Here is a 19,081-nt window from a genome sequence, read left to right as displayed (position 1 = left end):
GTTTGAGGCCATCCTGGTCTTCAAAGTGACTCTAGGACAGTCAAGGCTAACACAGACAGACCTTGTCTCGAAAAACACAAAAAACCCCAAAATAAAAAAAAAAAAGAGAAACCCCAAAAACGCAAGGGTAGGAAAGCCGGATCCTCAGTTAAGAGCACTGGCAGCTCTTCTAGAGGTCCTGAATTCAATTCCCAGCAACCACATGGTGGCTCACAACCATCTATAATAGGGTCTTATGACCTCTTCTGGCCTGCAGATATACATGCAAATACAATACTCATTTACATGAAATACATAGATAAACCTTTTTGTTGAAGTGAGGGGGTTGTAAAACACACCTGGGATTCCCAGCACAACAAACAAGACTCTTCCACTGTCTACAGACACTAAATAGAAGTGAAACCTGTAAGGATTTAACACAGACACACTGGGCAGGCTGAGCACAGGGGTGGAACACATTCTCTGGATATTGACATCCTTGTTTTAAAAGTTTTTGGAGGCCGGGCGTGGTGGCACACGCCTTTAATCCCAGCACTCGGGAGGCAGAGGCAGGTGGAGCGCTGTGAGTTCGAGGCCAGCCTGATCTTCAAAGCGAGTCCAGGACAGCCATGGCTAACACTGAGAGACCCTGTCTCGAACGCCCCCCCACCAAAAAGAAGGTTTTGGTTTGTATGTGCAGCTCCTGTATGTGTGTTTGTGTGTATGTGTGAGTTTGTGTGTGTGGTCATGCATGATCACACTGGTGTATATGAGCCATCGATTTAACAAGGTGTATTTGCTTGAGGGGAAAAGTAGTTTCTCAGGTGATGGCCTTTCTTGGTTTAGAGCAAGAGAGTTCATGAAGAGTTCTGAGGAACATCCATCCCTCAGCATGTATCCAAAAGAACTAAATATGAGTGCCGGAGGGTTCCATGAACACCCAATTTGACTGGGGCTTCATTCACAGTAGCCAAGAAATGCAATCAGCGTAGATGTCTCGTTGAGTCAGTGGAGGAAGAACATGAATGAGGTGTAACTCACCGGGAAGTTCAGTGACAAGGCAGAGACAATTGGGTGGATCTGAAGACCACTCTGTTAAGCTAAATCAGACAGACTCGTGAAAACACCACACTCCTCTCCTCTGAGGGAGGGAAACTAAACACGATAATGAATGAGAAAGGTGTGGTGTCACACGGGATTGATGGCAGCACTCAGGGGGCAGAGGTAAGTGCATCTATGGGAGTTTGAGGCCAGCTAATCTACAAAGCAAGTTTCAGGACATACAGGGCTATACAGAAACCCTCTTTCCCCTACATCCAAAAAGTAGAAGGGGTGGGAAGGAGAGTAAGAGGGACAGAGAGAGAAAAAGAGAGAGCGGGGAGCAAAGTGGTGGTGATGTCTATCTTTAGTACCAGGACTCCAGAGGCAGGTAGATCTTTCTGAGTTCCAGGACAGCCTGGTCTTCAGAGTGAGTTCCAGGGCAGCCAGGGCTACACAGCAAAACCTGTCCATAAGGGAAGGGAGGGAAAGAAAAAAAAAAGAAAATAAAAAAAAGGGAGAGAGAGACAGAGGCAGAGAGACCATAAGACAGAGGTATAGTATGGCTTGGATACCAGAGTGGGGGAGAAAATATGAAACTTGTTATTTTGTTAATTATTATATGCTAAAAGTTTTTACTATTCATTTCTTTGCTTGGATAGGGTTTCTTTGTATAGCCCTGGCTGTCCTGGAACTGCTCTGTTGACCATGTTGGCCTGGAACTCAGAGATTTGCCTATTTCTGCCGCCAGAGCGCTGGCTCTAAAGGCATGTGCGACAAGCAGCAGCTAAATGTGTTCTTTCAGGTGTATTTTAAATATTTCCAGGAGTGTAGAGATGGGTCTGTGGTTAAGAGCCCTTGCCGCTCCCAAAGAGGACCCTAATTTCGTCCCCAGCACTCACATGAGCCTTGTGACAACATTTAAGTGCCCTTGCACCAGGACAAAGCATATTCTGCTTTCCAAAGGAGTTCGGGGTTGTTCCCTGAACCCTCATCTGGTCTCCAGGGACACTCGAAATCCACCCCCCACAGACAAATGCTGGTAGGTAGTTAAAATGTTGAGCAGAGGGCTGGAGCACGGCTCAGCTATAGAATTCTCCTGACACGGGAGACACCATGGGTTCTAGCCTCAGTAGGAAAAAAGGAAGAGAAAACGACAACACCCTACCAGAAATCATGAAAGAGAAGGAGAAAGAAATGTAGCCCCATGGGATGTCGCTGTGGAACTGTGGGACACTTCTCATCTTCAAACGGCCACAGTCGTCTGCACCCAACCCTGGCTCCTGCCCTTTGCTCAGCTGAAATGGAGTCTCTCCATTTGGCTTATTCCTGGATCAGTCCTCTTGCTTCTGAGCTCCCAAGACTGGTCCTTTAGTGATGCAGGACTTGTCAATTTAAACAAAACCTTTTTTTGTTTTGGTTTGTTTTTCAGACAGGATGCCTCTGTGTTAGCCTTGGCTGTCCTGCACTTGCTTTGCAGACCAGGCTGTACTGGAACTCACAGAGATCCTTCTGCCTCTGCCTTCCGAGTGCTGGGATTATAGGCGTGCACCACCATGCCTGGTTCTTTTTTTTTTTTTTTTTTTTTTTGGCTGGAGAGACAGCCGTGGGTGCTGGGAACCAAACTCTTATATTTATGGTTGTGAGCCTAGCCTTTAACGGCTGAGCCATCTCTCCAGCCCCCATGCCTGGCTCTTAATCAAACTCTTACCTCAATCATCAGGCCCCTTCCCAGCAACCCCTCCCTAATGAAGGAGGATAAACCCATTCCATGACAAACTCTGCAGAACTGGTTTTGTGGGGTTTCCCCCCATTGGTTTGTTGTTGTTGTTTTGTTTTTCAAGATAGGCTTTCTCTGTGTGGCCTTGGCTGTCCTGGATTTGCTTTGTAGACCAGGCTGGTTTCAAACTCACAGAACTCTGCCTGGTCTGTCTCTAAAGGCTGGGATTGCAGCTGTGGGCCATCACTGGCTCTGAAGATGCTTTTTGATTTGGGTTGTCAGGTAGGAGGACACTAGGGTTGCAAAAAAAAAAATCAATAAATTCCTGATTCATTCCTCACCTAAAACTGTCAAAGAACCCAGAGAGATAGCCACCAAAGCATAACATTATATTCCTCTGTGGTGGCCTGTGATCTCCTCACTGGGGTTGCTGAGACAGGAAACTTAAATTAGGGTCCTCTTCCAGAGCTTTGGACATGCCACTCACACAAAATGACAATTCTTATTTTGTTTTGGCTTAATTTGTAAAAGGTAGGATCTCCCTGTGTATTTCTGGATGTCCTGGGACTGGCTCTGTAGACCAGGTTGGCCTCCAATTTACAGAGATCTGCCTGCTTCTGCCACCAGAGTGCATTCACCACCATCATCTGAGAAGTTTTAGACTTTCTGGGACAGGGTCTCACTGTGTATTCGTGACTGGCCTGGAGTTCACTATGTAGACCAGGCAGGCCTGGAGTTCACTATGTAGGCCAGGCTGGCTTGGAGTTAGTTCTCTATGTAGGCCAGGCTGGCCTGCAACTCAGAGACCAGAGTGCCTCTGCCTCCAGTATGATAAGATTAAGGCTGTGTGCCATCTTTAGCCTGCATGGAGTGTGCCCACTCGGTGACCTCAGAACTACAGTTATGATTTCAAGACACCAAATGGCTGCTGCAAACTGAACCCAAGTCTTCTACAAGAACAACCAGAGCTTTAGCCATGGAGCCATCACTCCAGTCCCTAGGCTTTCTCCTTTTCTGTGTATGGGTGTTTTGCCTACATTAATGTCTGCACCACATTCATGCCTGGTGCCTGGGTGGCCAAGAAGCTCCAAACCAGTGAGCTGTACCTCCATATTTACTGAACTTTAAATAACACTGCATGTCAGCCTGGAATTAGAAGGGCCTGAGCAGGGCATGGTGGGACACACTTTTAATCCCAGCACTGGGGAGGCAGAGACAGGCTGATCACTGTGAGTTCTAGGCCAGCCTGGTCTACAAAGCAAGTGCAGGACAGCCATGTCTACACAGAGAAACCCTGTCTCAAAGAAAAAAAACCCAACAAAGTGCCTGCCTTTTATCCCAGCCTTAGGGAAGTACAGGCTGATGGATTTCTGTAAGTTCAAGGCCAGCAAGGTCTGCAAAGTGACTTGAAGACCAGCCAAGATACAGAAAAACTCTGTCTGGAAAAAATGTAAAAACAAGCACTGTGAGTTTGAAACCAGCCTGCTCCACCAAGTAAGTCCAGAACAGTGAAGGCTACACGGAGAAACCCTGTCTTATAAAATAAAAAAACAAAAAACAAAAACAAAAACAAAACAAACAACCCCCAAAATAACAAAACAAACAAAAATCAAGTGCAAAAAACCAGCCAACCAAAACTGGTTCCATATAGTTTGCAATGGAATGGATTTCTCCTCCTGGATTAGGGTGGGGTGGGGAGTGGCCTGATGATGGAGACACTATAAATTGCCAAGTCCTGCAAGGAGGAGCTCACAGTCTCTGAGGATCCAGAGCATACGTCCCATCCAGGAACACACCACAGAGAGACAGGATGTCCTGTGAGTAAAGGGCAGGAGCCAGGCTTGGGGTGCAGATGACTGTGGCTGTGACAAAGATGGGAGGTGTCCAACTGCTCCTGGGGTTCCAAGCTAGATCCCATGGGGGATATAGATTTCTTTCTCCCTACCCTTCATAACTTCTGGTAGTGTGCTGTCATATTCTGCTTCTTTTTCCTACTGAGTCTAGAGCCCATGGTGTGGCCTGTGTAAGGAGGATTCCACGGCTGAGCCATGTTCCAGACCTGTGAACAATATTATAATTAATGCCAGGATGTGTCTGTGAGTGTGGGATATTGAGTCTTCCCAGAGACCTGAAGAGCAAGGGCTCTTAGCCAGAGAGCCATCTCTACAGTCCTAAAAAGAGTTAATGTACCCTTAAAAAGTATATTTAACAAGGTGGTGGTGGCAGAACTTTTAATCCGAGCACTTGGGTGGCAGAGGCAGGCAAATATCTGAGTTGGAGGCCAGATTAGTCTACAGAGTGAGCCCAGGGCAAAGAGAAACCTTGTTCTGAACAACCAGAAAAAAAAAAAGATGTGTCACCACCACTGTCTCCTCTCTCTCTCAATCTCTCTCTAACATTCTCCCTCTCTTCTTTCTTTCGTTTTTTCATTCTATTTTTTGTGTTGGGTGAGAGAGACTCCCCCTCTCCCGCCCCCCCCCCCCCCAGGGTTTCTCTGTGTTATCTGTCCTGGACTTACTTGGTAGACCAGTGAGTCCAACTCACATAAATCTGCCTGCATCTGTCTCCTGAGAGCTGGGATTAAAGGCGTGCACCACCACACCCAGATCCATTCAGAGTCTCTATGTATCCCTGAGTGTCCTGGAACTTGCTTTGTACACCAATCTGGCCTCAACTCTGATAGATTCACCATTTTTTTTTGGTGTTTCTAGACAAGGTTTGTCTATGTATCCTTGGCTGTCCTGCACTCCATTTGTAGATCAGGCTGGCCTTGAACTCCACCTGCCTGTGCCTCCCAAGTGCTGGGATTAAAGGTGCATGCAACCACACCCAGCTCACTCTGGCATTCTTATTTCTAGCCTTTTGGATATATGCGCAAAATGGTACAGATCATGAGTTCCAGGTCAGCCAGGACTACAGAGAGTAGTCATGCAGAACTTAGTGATTGGCAGGGCATGGTGGCACATGCCTGTAAACACCGGTCCCTGGAAGAGGGAGAAGGGATTAAAAGGGGAGACAAGAGATACAAGAAAAATCGAGTCATGTCCGGAGATTTCTGATCAAGACTCTTTTTATCGCAAGCGAGTACAGAAAAACAAAACAAAAGAAAAAAAGTAAAGAAAACCTAAAAATCAAAATGCAAAATATGTAACAAGGTCAGAACAAGCTCTATTACAACCTCACTTCCTCTAGCCCCCAGGCAAGAACGCAGTCTTGTGGGTAGTTCCCTGTAAGAACTTCCCTATTTCTCTGGATAGTTCCCTGTAAGAACTTTGCTATTTCTTTCAAAGGTAAACAATCCAGAGATAGCGTAACCACAAGACCTCCTTCAGCAAAGTTCAGCAACTTGAGGGTCACAGCCTGCAGCCTAAGCACAGGATTTGGTTTTTGTTTGTTTCTAGAGACAGAGTCTCTCTGTTTAGCCTTAGCTGTCCTGGACTCACTTTGTAGACCAGGCTGGCATTGAACTCACAGTGATCTGCCTCTGCCTCTGGAGTGCTGAGAATGAAGGTGTTAAGCTCAGGATTTCTAGCATGGCTGGATTTTGCATGGCTTCACACATTTTGTAAACAGCTTTTCAGGCTGAAAACATTGTAGGTTAGCTTAGCTCACACCTTTAATACCAGCACTCTGGAGGCAGAGGCAGAGGCAGAGGCAGGAAGATCGCTGTGAGTTCAAGGCCAGCCTGGTCTACCAAGTGAGTCCATGATAGCCAAGGCTACACAAAGAAACCCTGTCTCAAAAACCCACCACCACCACCAACAACAAAAAAAGCCAAAGTGTTTTAGTGGTACCCTTTGGAGTACAATAGGTATGAAACTATAGTTTGAGTCACGGATTTCTGAGCATTGGCCATCAAATAGTCCTGGGAGATTTGATGGAACTGTGTCCTGGTTTAAACATCCTGGGACTGCATCTGTTTTTCATCCTAATGAGGGTACAGCTCATGAGTGTAAGACATCTTCCGATGAGATGAGCATATGAACAGGGAGTTGTATTGGAAGAACAACTCGGTTATCAACTCCTAGTAGGCACAGTTCTCGTGGCTTTAAGTCAGGTGTTGGGACTATGTATGAGTGGAAACACAGGTCTTCGCAGTTGCTATACTCAGAGTTTCAGTACCATTGGTGTCCTATTGTTTTAACTGTGAGCATTGGGTTATTAATTTCATCAATTGTATAAAAGATACAGAGGGATGGTAGTGCAATAGGAATTAATATTGCAGCTTAGGGATAAGCATAGTGGTGTCTCTAATCCCAGTCTGGGTCTTAGCTGTTGTGTATTTGGAAAAATCAGAATTACTTTTGTAGCTGAATTTAGGTTTGAACAATGAATTTTCACATAGAAGTTGAATTTTAATTCTATTTTATAATGTGGGAACACTTTTTATGCTGGAGGATAATTAGCTGGGGATGTTCAATACTGTTTTGATTACTGGTCACGTACTTAATTTGATATGCCTGGTTCAGCCGCCCTAATGCGGTGGTTACTGGCATGTGTCCACCATGCTCTGTCCACATTGGGATACTTAACTATAGAAGGGTCAGGATAGCTTGTGAGTAAAGGTGCTGCCAATAAAGCTTGGTGACCTGAGTTCAATCACTAGGACCCACATAGCAGAAGGGGAGACTCTAATCCTTGATCTTGTGTTCTGATCTCTACATGTGTGCTGTGGTTCATGAGCATAGACACGGAAAATAAACATATGAATGTAACTTAAGAATTAAAAAAAAATATGCCAGGGCATGGTGTTCCAGACCTTTCCGCCCAGCACTGGACCTCTGAGATCGAGGCTACCCTTGTAGAGGAATGTTGTTGTTGTTGTTGTTTTCTTGACATGGTTTCTCTGTGTAGCCTTGGCTGTCCCTGATTCTTTTTGTAGACCAGGTTGGTGTTGGACTCACAAGGTCTACCTGCCTCTGCCTCCCTGAGTGCTGGGATTATTGGCATGTGCCACCTGCAGGCTCTTAGAGAGGAATTTGGGTCCAGCAAAAAGAATGCTCTACAACAGGATCATCTCAAAAGACCTAGATCAGTGTCAATCTCCTGGAACACAGATATGTGTTTAGTATATGCCTTTGATCCATCTGGCTTGAATTCAGTACACACTTTTGGTTCCAAACACTGAGGTCTATTGAGGGACAGTGAAAGTGACAGATCAGAGAAAGAGCTGACACAATGAGTCAAAGATAGGCTCTGAGCAATTCTCACAAGAACACAGGGCAGCATGTGAGAGAATAAGGGAGTTCTGGAAGAGTTCCGGAAGGTATTACAGTAGAGCTGGGTACAGTAGAGTTTGGTGTAGTTGAGTGCGGCAGACATCAGAGGCAGTTTTTCTAAGCAGAGCAATATAGTGATAAGCAGAGAGAAGCCAGATTGAATCCCTGAGCTAGCAGAGGCCTTTTGAGCCAGAACAGCTGAATGGAGTCAGCCAGCCAGTGTTCAGAGAGAAGCAGAAAGTGTGAGCTTATTCAGCAGTAAGTCTCAGAGGCCTAAAACATTGTAGGTTTAGCTTAGCAAATGGAGAATGAAAGCTGCAGCCTTCAAGGTCAGGGTATGCGGAAGGTGAGATTGTTTGGAGGCTAGAAGCTTCCAGCCTAGGCTTGGGATAGTCAGATAAAAAAGCTCTGGGCTCAGCACAAGGCATGTGCTCATAAAGCTTGGGTATAGCTCTCATCTCATGCCCACATCTCAGGAGATAAAAACAACCTTTCCAAGCCTGGTATACAGAGAGAGAGAGAGAGAGAGAGAGAGAGAGAGAGAGAGAGAGAGAGAGAGAGAGAGAGAGGGAGAGAGTGAGAGAGTGAGAGAGTGAGAGAGAGTTTTGGAACAGGCAAGGCTACACAGAGAAACCCTGTGATGTAACGAAAAAGAAAACATCATAACAAATTTTAAATGTTAAGGACTGTGAAATAAACAATTTGAGAATGAAAGTGCTCTTGCCTCTTCCCTCAACAGGCCAGCCACGATATACTCTGAAATTCTCTGCCGTAGTCAGTTATGAACAACTGGGAGCAGTGGAACATGCCTTCCACAGGAACGTGTTTCCAGACCAGCGGGAAATCCGGGAACTGGCTTTAAGACTCCACCTTGATGTCACCATGGTGCAGGTTTGTGTATGGAGTGTCTCAGGGTCATCACCTAGTCCAGGGTTTCCTGTGGGCTTTCTTTTGTTCTTGTCATTTAATGTTTTAAAATGATTCATGTGTATGTGTGCACACCTCCTTCTCTGTATGTGCAACACACAAGCCTGGTGCCTAAGGATCCTAGAGGAGGCTGTCGTTTCCCATAGAGGCAGAGTTGCAGGTGATCCGCAAGAACAGTAACTGTGCTTAACCACAAAGCCACCTCTCGAGCTCCACTCTCTTTTGCTTTCATGAGAGAACACCTGACATATCTAAGGCGATTTTTTTCTTTTTCTGAGATAGAGTTTCTTGATTCTCTTTGGGATTCACTGTGTAGACCAGGATGGCCTCAAATTTATAGTGTTACTTCTTCCTCTGGGATCTCGTTGTTTGGATTAATGGTGAGGGCTGTTGTTCCTTGGAATAAGTTTTCTTTAAACATGTGTTTATTGGCAGAGGTATTGTTCAGGAATGGATTCTACAAAGGAGTGGGTGGTGTACTTTCATAACCACTCACTTTTTGTTATAAACTAAGGCTCCCTAGAGGATTATAAATACAAGATCTCCATTGTGAATGTAGGCCTGACTCTAAGCTCACAGGACTAAATGGCACTTTTTCTTCCTTGCTTTCTGTCTTTTTTTCTTTTTATGTTTTTTTTTTGAGTCAGATTTTCTCAGTGTATCTTTGACTGACTGCCACGGTCTACAGAGTGAATTCTATAACAGCCAGAGTAGCACAGAGAAGCCTTGTATCGAAAAACAAAAACAAAACCATATATGTCATACTATGCATATTAAACATATAAATTAAGCACCTTTAAAAATATGAATGATTTCTAAAAAATATTAAATACTACCCTTTCTCTTCAGATGTGGTTTAATTGTCGTGGAAAGGAAGTGCTGTCCTGGAGAGGATGCGATGAGTGTAATACGTCCCTGGCAAAATTCATGGTGGTAACTAAAATGGGAGGATCCTCACACAACCAGGCCTTTCCACAGAGGTGTGCATCATGCATCCAGGCCTGGCAAAGGAGAGGAGCACCAACCATCCAGGTAAGACCAAGAGCGGTACCAACCAACCTGGCCATGACGGTGATGGATGCATCATCCAACCAGGCCACACCAGAGATGGATGCATCATCCAACCAGGCCACACCAGAGATGGATGCATCATCCAACCAGGCCACACCAGAGATGGATGCATCATCCAATCAGGCCACACCAGAGATGGATGCATCTTCCAGCCAAGCAGGCTAAGAGAGGTAGAGGAGAACTATGCAAACAAGTGGAAGAGGGTGAGATCACACCACCTGAGACTCAAGGAGAAGCAAAGAAAGAGGATGGACTGAATCTACACCAGAGAATAAAGCTAGTGCCTGTGACCTGGCCTGGGAGGAAGAGTTCCTGACAGTGGGATAATAGGTTCATTATCATGTGCACCTTTGTGCTTAAGTTTAAAGGAATCATTGTCTCAATGTGTGATTATTTGGGGGGATATTACTGATTAACAAATAAAGGAGAATGTATTGAATATTGGACTGGATACTAATTATTGATAGTAATAAAAAAAGGGCAAAACATGGAGATTGAATCTAAGTCTGAGAAGTCTTGTGTGAAGGGAAGGTTCTTCATCCAAGTGCCCAAGCTGAAAACCAAAATATTTTTGCATGAAAAATGTCTCCCACAGATCTCTTTAATAGAGATTATTCTTCTCACCCACAAACAAAGACAGTTTCCTGTGGGCACATGGGAGATAAAGGGAAAGGACTTAACACACCCAGGTTGGTTGCTGCTTTGTGGCTTGACTCTCACAGAGCAATGGTGGTTCCAGAGGTGGCGTGGTTAGAAAACTTACAGATCAAGGTGGGGAATGAAATTAACCATCTAAATGAAGAAATAGGGACTGCTATGGTCTCCCTCCAAAGTGCCATGGCCCAGGACACTTGGACTTTCTCTGACTTTGTTTTGGTTGCTGTCATGGACCAGGTTGCATGGTGGGTAATGGTGATCATGGTTTTCCATGCTTTCTCTACAGAAGATCAGGGAGAGAGTGGGGAGAAGCCAAGGGATGATACAGTAAGGTAGAGGCAGGCAAAATGGAGGAAGGAACAAAACTCTTCCTCATAGAGAATGGAAACTTGACAGCAGCTGGAGCTCAGGGCTCTCTGGGTACAAGATGCCTGTCAGCTGTTTCTGGAAAGGACCCTGATAAATGCTGTAACAACCACTAAATTCAAAAAAATATGGACGGAGCTGCTATGTCAGAGTACGAAATGGGACAAGTGGTCCCAAACTTAGACTTTTCTTTTGTTTCCCATTAATATAGGAATAGTTTATTTAAATAAAATTTACAAGACAAAATGTAAATCTACATGCTTATATTTAGGTGTGTCCATGTATATAGTAACCCTAAATAATGCATTACAAGCAATACTAATATCCTGGTGACATGTTTCCAAAGACTTAACTGCTTTAAAGATTCATGTTATAAAGTCACTTATGTAAAAGGCAAAAACAAAGAATCAACATAATCTTTGCGGTTTCAGTATTACTGCAAAACTTTCCTATCCCCATTAGAATAAAACTATGCATTTGTTCATTCTAGAATGATACATAAGAGGACAATGCTAGCAATGCAAAGGATTCACAAACCACGCTGTATATCCCATGAAGTCCATACCCACTGAACATAAGCAGTAGCGATGGTCCCTGGTGTATGTCTGTGTAGCCCTGGCTGTCCTGGACTCGCCTTGTAGACCAGGCTGGCCTCAAACACTCAGTGATGCACCTGCCTCTGCCTCCCAAGTGCTGGGATTAAAGGCGTGGGCCACCACCACCCATCTTTTTCAAGCTGTCTTAACTGTATCACAGATACTCACCTGCTGTAGTAACCAAGTTAAACTACAAAATAAGGCCTTCTGCATGCATGTCACAAAAGTAACAGGCTTAGAATAGTAAAGCATGTTCTCAATGACTATCATTTCATCTAATCCAAGCACTACACAGAAAGTTTTAACCCCAGTAAAAGTACCTGTTATTCCTGTTATTTTCTATTCCCTTTCTTCTTCTTCTTCTTCTTCTTCTTCTTCTTCTTCTTCTTCTTCTTCTTCTTCTTCTTCTTCTTCTTCTTCTTCTTCTTCTTCTTGTTCTTTGTTTGTCTAGATAGGGTTTCTCTGTGTAGCCTTGGTGGTCCTGGGCTCATTTTGTATACCAGTCTGGCCCGGAACTCACATCGCTCCACCTGCCTCTGCCTCCCAGTGGTAATTGTTATTTTCCAGGGTAAAGTAAGGATGTTCAGGAATCACTCCTACCACAATCTCTAAGCCTGTTCTAGGTCAGTCACTAAAATGTTTTCAAATTATATAACTCAAATGTGAAAGAAATCCCTGTAGTGTGATTTAGGGAAAGAAAAAAAAGTGGACACAGACATGCTAATAGGGTAACAAGGTTTCCCTAAACATAACTTTATACTGCATATAGAATCCAAATCTGCCAACCACCTGTGGCAGGTAAGCGGCCACAGCAACACTGTCATTAGCACAAAGGGAAAGCTGACACTCTGAAACATGTATTACCTCAGCTGCAGAGTTTATCAAAGATGTATTCTAAAATCCATGGGTTTGCCGGACATGATGGCACATGCCTTTAATCCCAACATAGGGATGCAGAGGCAGCACATGAGCTTAAAGTCGAGACCAGGCCAAAAAACAAAACAAAACAAAAAACAAACCAACAAACAAACGAACAAACAAAAAACCCACAAAAAAAACAAAAGATAGGCGTGGTGGTGCACGTCTTTAATCCCAGCACTCGGGAGGCAGGGGCAGAAGTTCACTGTGAGTTCAAGGCCAACCTGGTCTACAAATCCACTCCAGGACAGCCAAGGCTACACAGAGAAACCCTGTCTCGAAAACCAAAAAGATATAATGGGGCTGGAGAGATGATGGCTCAGTGGTTAAGAGCCCTGTCTGCTCTTCCACAGGTCCTGAGTTCAATTCCCAGCAAGCACATGGCGGCTCACACCCACCTATCCTGGGATCTGATGCCCTCTTCTGGCATGCAGGTGTACATGCACATAGAATTGATGAGCAAGGGAATGGAAACTGTGCTCAGAACCCTGGCTGTGACAGGAAGCAGAGCTGGAGGAGCTGGTGTAGGCAATTACACCTCCTGCATTCAGTTCCATGGTGCTTGGTGGGGCGCTGACTAAGGTGAGGTGTCAGGATGCTTTAGAAGCCTGCTTCTCCCTTTAAACCTGAGACACTATCATGGGGAACAGGTGGTGCTCATGCCTAGCACAAAGAGACAGAAGGAATTATGGAGGTTACAAAATACATGCCAACCTATGTTAGGTCCCCAAACACAAAGGCTATGAAGGAAAAACTGCCCATTCCATATGGGGAAAAGGGAAGGATGAAATTAGCCACAACAAAGATAAAAACCCATGTACAAGATGCCTAGAGATGCTTAGAGGGGTTTAAAATTGATTCTTTAAGGTAATGCCTTTTCTATTGCTCTGGCCAGCCAGCTTATCCCTTTAGACCTGAGGAAATCTCATGTGGGACAGGTAGCAGCTTGTCCTAATGCGACAGCTGCCACAGAGCCCAGAGGAGGACTTTTGGGTTTTGGTTTGGTTTCAATATGATAATGATTGTATGTTCATTGGTCATGGTAATATTATACATCCTTTTTGACTGAGGTCAAATGAAACAGCCCTAGGAAGAAGAGAGACTGCTAAAGTAAATCAGTCTATATTTAATGACTTCAAACTACAGAACACGCACATAACTTACATTGCTGAACCGACTACATGGAAATAGCTCTGAGACTGGCTTTACATCTTTCACATCTCCTATATTATTAATTGTAGTACTGTATATTACATGTGAGAAAATACATGTTTTCAGAACCAGACACTGATGATGCTGGATCTGACCTGACCAGATTCATCCTGCAAAATGCTGAGACACTGACTCAAAAGTTCCATCCTCAACTGCTGCGGTTACTGTCTCTCACCACAGCCTGCTCATTCCCAGGAGAGCTGAGAAGAAAGCTGCTGATGTCAGTTGGTCCAGCATTTTAGACTGTTCCAAACAAGACTTCTATTAAGCGTCAGTGTTCTCAACATTTACAGACTTGACTACAAACACTATTGCTATCTTACTTAGCCAATGTTTTTAAGTTTATTTAGGCTCCCCAAAAGGCATTCCTGGTCCAAAAATTATTGAGAAGCAACCTTGAAAGCAATGACCCATTTCCCTTAAGGGAGATAGGGTTGGTTTTTGGTTGTTTCCTTGGGATATAGAAGCTCATGGTCGTTTATTGTATGGATGTGTAATAATATAAATGTACATGTAAAAAAGTAAACAGTTTCCTTAAATTGAGTTGTGGTGGTTTAAATAAGCAAGGTCCTTTCAGGCTCAGGCATTTGCATATCTGGTCCCCAATTAGGGAGTTTTGGGGAGGTGGAATGGCCTTGCTGCAGGAAGTGCATCAAGGAGGGCAGGTTTTGAGGGCTAAAAGCATCTCCCCACATCCAGTTCCCTGTTGTGCCTTGTAGTTGAAGATGAGATTTCTCTGCTTCCTGCTCTAGGTACTGGCCGTTGTTTCTAACAACCACTGTGGCTCTCCCTCTAGAACCATAAGCCAAAACAAACACTTCCTTCTGTAAAAAAAAATGGAGTTTATTGTCATTTGGAGATGGTTATAAGGGTTTTTATTTGGTTTGGTTTGGTTTTTTGGTTTTTTGAGACAAAGACTCTCTGTGTAGCCTTGGCTGTCCTAGACTAACTTGGTAGACCAGGCTGGCCTGGAACTCATAGTGATCTACCTGCCTCTGCCTCCCGAGTGCTGGGATTAAAGGGCATTGCTTATAAGTCATCAATGGTTTTGTTCAGAGAGAAAAAAAAAAGGTTAGATCCAGGGATATCTCTCTTCTGTCTATCTTTTTTAAAAAGGTACTGAGATAGAGCTTGAAAACACAAAAGGAGCATATAGAAGTATCTTATAGGAATAATAAGACCAAAAGTAGAATATTTTATCTATTCTTCAACTTAGGGGTGTTCTTATATTAAATAAGATTATTTTAATACATAGGTATAAATTTTGATGTATTGATACAATTAAAGGTTACTTTGTTACACACACACACACACATACGCACACACACACACACACACACACACACACACACACACACACACACAGAGGAAGGAAGGGAGAGAGAGACAGAGAGAGAGAGAGAACAATCTGGTATGTGCTATTGTGCCCATACAACTCAGGGATTGTACAAGGTTTCCTTCCAGTATTTTTAAAGTTTCAATTACCATCTGTTTAGGATAAGTAAATAATGCAAGTTAATTGACCAACTCGTGGTCAAATATTTAGTCTAATTTAGCACAGGACTATACATCTTAGGAAAAAAGGGATATGATTCTATTGATAGATAATGTAAAAATTGATAAGTTGGTGATTTTCTAAACCCCATAGACCTACAGAAAATGGCCATCACATAGACACATTTGTGAAAATGGGGATGGCTATGCCAAAAACGTTGATAAGTATCTTTCACTGTGGTGCCTGACTGAGGCAGAGTCTGTGATGACCTACAGACACATCCATAGCTTCGGAGAAAGACCTCAAAATTCAGAGCTGTAATTTTTCTATGAGGGAAGTTCCCAGAATGCTCCCCTTCCGCATTCTCCATGCTGAGTTTGCAAGATGCCTGCCTCTAGGAAACAAACCTGCCCCAATTAAATGCTTTGTTTGACCAGAATTGCCTTGGTCGTGGTGTGTCTTCACAGCCATAGAAGACTCACTAAGACACTTGCCTTTGGGCTGGAGAGATGGCTCAAAGGTTAAGAGCACTGGCTGCTCTTCCAGAGGTCCTGAGTTCAATTCCCACCAACCACATGGTGGCTCCCAGCCTTCTATAATGAGATCTTGTGCCCTCTTCTGGAGTACAGGCCTATATGCAGGCAGAACACTGTACATAAATTACCTTCTATTAATGTCTCCTCTGCTGAGACTAAAGTAGAGTCTCCAGCATAGTAGGCTGGGTATACTATAATGGAGATATAATGCCAGCCCCTCACAGGTTCTCTATCACTGAGCCACAAGCCCAACTCCTCACTGGGGATTCTAGGTAGGGGCTCCCCCACTGAGCCATGTCCCTTTCTCCTCACTGGGGGAGTCTAGGGAGGTGCTGTGCCACTGAATTACGCCCCCAGGCTATCATTGTGGGATCTAGGAAAACCCTCTGCACCTGAGCCATGATCCCAATCACCAGCTGATATTCCTGCAAGGAGTTGGTTTTTGAGTAGCCTCTCATTTACAGCTGCTACCAGAGGTGTCACACACTAAACATCCCTGTTCAAAAAGGGGAAATAGGTCCATGTGAGTCTCCATAGAGCATGCAAGAAGAGATGTCTATATGGATAAGCAGGCACTAGCAGATCATGCTGATAAGTGTCTGAGACCCATAGATTTCCGTTTTTCTCCAGGAGGGATTGGCCTTACTCCTTCATCTGAGCTTGGCGGTTGTATTTCTAACTCCCCTGCATCAGGGAGTTAGCTGGACAGGAAATGCAGTTCTGGAAGCCAGGGACTGGGAAGTCTTTCCAGGTAATGACTGCTCTGGATGGAAACTGGTTAAATCATCCCATGCAAACACATGAAAATACTGATGGAAAGAAAACAAGATGAGCAGGTATCTATGCGGAAAACTGACACACAGACCAAAAAGAAAGAGTACAGAAAAATATTGCTACTTAGTAGAGGCACACCTGTATAAAATGTGGGGGATTCATAACCTAGCCTATCCTACTGTAGTTTGGGGGAACAAAACATTTCTGGGAGTTCCAGCACAACAGCATACTAGGCTCTACCACTGTCTCTAGACACTAAATAGAGGTGAAACATGGTAGGATTTGACACAGACACACTGGGCAGGCTGAGTGTAAGAGTGGAAACTCATCCTTTGGGTCTCAACATTGTTGTTCTAAAGGTGTGTGTGTGTGTGTACACTTAGGTGTGTGTATCAGCCATTGATTAGGCAAGGTGTATTTGCTTGAGGGGAAAAGCAGTTTCTCAGGAGATGGCCTTTCTTTCTTTAGTTCTGGGGTTGTTTGGGATCTGCTTTCTTTCTTTTTTTAATATTTATTTATTTATTATGTATACAGTGTCCTGCCTGCATGTACACTTGCATGCCGGAAGAGGGCACCAGATCTCATTGTGGATGGTTGTGAGCCACCATGTGGTTGCTGGGAATTGAATTCATGACCTCAGTGCTCTTAACCACTGAGCCATCTCTCCAGTCCCTGGGACCTACTTTCAAGGCTCTGCTGTTCCACAAAGTCACAGTGACTTCAGGCTCATGACAAGGACTGGCGATTTGCTAGTGCCATTTGGAGAACTGTGTAGTGAGACCCTGTTTCAGGAAGCCTAACACTTGTCAGGTGATGGTGGTGGAAGCCTTTAATGCCAGCACTCAAGAGGAAGAGTCAGGGAGACCTCTGTGAGTTTGAGGCCAGCCTGGTCTACAGAGCCAATTCTAGGACATCCAGAATTATACAGCGACCCTCTGCTTTAAAAAAAAAAAGCCCAAACAAACAACCAAAACATGTTGTTTTGGGTGACATGTGTAGAGCCTACAGCTATGTAAGAAGGCTCTGATTTGGATCCAATCATCCATATGGTGGCACACGGTTCCTTGTAAATTCAATCCCAGGGTATCCTATGCCCTCCGTGGGCACCAGAAAACAGGACATGACAGAGATTCAGATACACATAAAAAATAGCAGCTGGTGGGAGCTGTTGTAGCTTTAGCCTGAGGTGAGTTATCATGGGCCTCAGTTTTCCCAAGTAAAGAGTTCTCTTGGGGCCCCTGTGGCTGTGCCCACTAGATTGCCTCCCCACCTCAGTAACAGCTGCCCGGTGTCCACAGGCGTTGGGGGAAGCATTCTGAATTCCACCATCATTTCTGTCTTTGGGATATTAGTTGCTATGGCCAAAATTTGTACCAAAGGGTCCTCACATGGCTGTGTTCAAGGCTGCAGAGGCAGTCCCCTGCATCTTCCTGCTGCCTGTGGCTGAGTTCATGGGAGACAGGACTGTGTGAAACCAGATCTCATTTCTGGAAACATAAATTATCTGGGTACCTGCCCAGCTACTTGATAAGCGGATAAATACATATGTGTCTCTGTGTGTGTACATATGTATGTATGTATGTATGTATGTATGCATGTATGTTTGTGGTTTTTTAAAAATAGAGTCTCATATATGACTGTCCTGGAACTCCATATGTAGACCAATCCCACTTGGAATACAGAGAGATTCCTCTGCATCTGCCTCTCAAGTGCTGGGATTAGAGGTGAGTTCGAGGCCAGCCTGGTCTACAAAGTGATTCCAGGACAGCCAGTGCTACAGAGGGAAACCCTGTCTCAAAAAAAACAAAAACAAAAACAAACAAACAAACAAACAAAACAAGAAAGGATCCCTGCAGTGCCTGGCTGTCAGGGTTAATTTAAAAACAGGGTAGCATGCAGCAGGCTGGCTTCAAACATTCAGTGTTGGTGAAGCTGGCCTGAAACTAGTTCTTCTATTTCCACCTGCGCGATCCTGGGATTACAGGCTGACACCACTGTGCCTCATTTTGTAAGTTTGTTTTAACTCTTGTTGGAGCTCAGGTGAGTTGTATTTTAGTGGCTCCCACTTTCACTGTATGAAGTAACACCTGAAGTCCTAGGTATTGACTTCATTTTGAAAAACAGATTTTTTTTTTGGCTTAGAGTGTTTTTTTTTTTTTTTTTTTTTGGCTTCACCATGTCATGAGCCTCTTAAATTCATTTTTTTTTTCTCCCCCTGAGGCATTGTCTCTGTTTGTAGCCTTGGCTGTCCTGGAATTCAATTTGTAGACCAGGCTGGCCTTCAACTCACAATGACCCAGGTGCCTCTGCCTCCTTGAGTGCTGGGGTTAAAGGCATGTGCCACCATGCCTCCTGCTTGCTGGATAGGATTTTTCTTCCCACATCAGGGTCCTAGGTAAAGAAACAGATTTTTTTTTGTACAGAGTGCACTGAAAAGGATTATTCCTTCTGGATTAGGGAGATTTTAGGCAGGGGCCTGATGATCGAGATATAATTTTGTTTAAATTGCAAGTCTTGGGGTTTCGAAGTACAGGACTGATCCAGTAATAAACCACAGAGAGACACGATGTCAG

At 44.3% G+C, this 19,081-nt stretch overlaps 1 long non-coding RNA gene across 1 annotated transcript; it reads left to right on the top strand.

Annotated features, from left to right (window-relative positions):
* Nucleotides 1-8,613: 8,613 nt before the first annotated feature.
* On the top strand, nt 8,614-10,393 carry LOC311589415. The gene is made up of 2 exons (XR_014776544.1): nt 8,614-8,847; nt 9,733-10,393. It is a non-coding gene; the product is annotated as an uncharacterized lncRNA (long non-coding RNA).
* The last annotated feature ends 8,688 nt before the right edge of the window (nt 10,394-19,081 follow it).

Source organism: Acomys minous (assembly GCF_964271855.1).
Source record: "Acomys minous genome assembly, chromosome: 18".
NCBI classification, from domain to species: domain Eukaryota; kingdom Metazoa; phylum Chordata; class Mammalia; order Rodentia; family Muridae; genus Acomys; species Acomys minous.
This window is presented reverse-complemented; position numbering and strand designations above follow the sequence as displayed.